Source organism: Cucurbita pepo, unplaced genomic scaffold (assembly GCF_002806865.2).
Source record: "Cucurbita pepo subsp. pepo cultivar mu-cu-16 unplaced genomic scaffold, ASM280686v2 Cp4.1_scaffold003152, whole genome shotgun sequence".
Taxonomy (NCBI): Eukaryota; Viridiplantae; Streptophyta; class Magnoliopsida; order Cucurbitales; family Cucurbitaceae; genus Cucurbita; species Cucurbita pepo.
Genome location: NW_019649168.1, coordinates 1 through 1,271, shown reverse-complemented (window position 1 = coordinate 1,271; position 1,271 = coordinate 1). Strand labels below are relative to the sequence as shown.

General features: G+C 37.1%; 1 pseudogene; it reads right to left on the bottom strand.

Annotated features, from left to right (window-relative positions):
- Nucleotides 1-1,043: 1,043 nt before the first annotated feature.
- LOC111786876 lies at nt 1,044-1,135 on the bottom strand (annotated as a pseudogene).
- Between the last annotated feature and the right edge of the window lie 136 nt (nt 1,136-1,271).

Genomic DNA, 1,271 nt, shown 5'->3' with positions numbered 1-1,271 from the left:
AAAAAAAAAAGAAAAAAAAAGCTCGACAGTGCCTTGAGCTACTCGTGTCATCTATAAATTATATGATATCGTGAGAAACCCAAGCACTAACACTCCATCATAGCTGATCTTCAAGATGCACCAACCAAAATCGAACTCAAGTCTATACCGTGGCAGGATACTATTCCACCACTAGACCACTGGTGCTTCTACCTTTAGATATATCCATAACGTACTCGTATTTTCGTCATGGTGATACTTGTGTCATCTATATATTATATGTTGTGAGAAACCCAAGTTGTCACGTTGATCTTCAAGTTGCACAACCCAAGAATCGAACTCAAGTTTGTATCTTGGCAAGGTATATTCTACCACTACACCACTGGTACTTCTACATTTAGACATATCCATAACGTACTCGTATTTTCGCCATGCAGTTCTTTCGAATTCCATAAATTTGAGTTTCACCTCTCGATTTAAAAAGAAAAAAGAAAAAAGAAAAAAAAAAGCTCGATAGTGCTACTTGTGTCATCTATAAATTATATGATATCGTGAGAAACCCAAGTTCTCACATTAAACACTAATTTCATCATAGCTAATCTTCAAGATACACCAACCAGGAATAATACCTGGCTCTGTACCGTGGCAGGGTACTATTCTACCACTCGACCACCGGTACTTCTACCTTACGCATATCCATAACTTACTCGTATTTTCGTCATGCAGTTCTTCCGAAGTCCATAAATTTTAGTTTCACCTCTCGATTAAAAAAATAAAAGAAAATAAAGCTCGATAGTGCTAGTCGTGTCATCTATAAATTATATGATATCGTGACAAACCCATATTCTCACATGAAGCAATAATTTCATCATAACTAATCTTCAAGATACACCAACTGGGAATAATACTAGGGTCTGTACCGTGGCAGGGTACTAGTCTACCATTAGACCATTGGTGCTTCTACCTTTAGGCATATCCATAACGTAATCGTATTTTCGTCATGCAGTTCTTCAAAAGTTCATAAATTTGAGTTTCACCTCTCGATTTAAAAAAAGAAAAAAGAAAAGCTCGATAGTGCTACTCGTGTCATCTATAAATAAGATGATATCGTGAGAAACCCTAGTTCTCACATTAAGCACAAAGTTCATCATAGCTAATTTTCAAGATACACAAACCGAGAATAATACCACGGTCTGTACAATGGTAGGGTACGATTCTACCACTAGACCACTCGTGCTTCTGTTGGGTTTCTCATTTGATAGCATTGTTGGGACCGATCTCTGAGGTCTGAA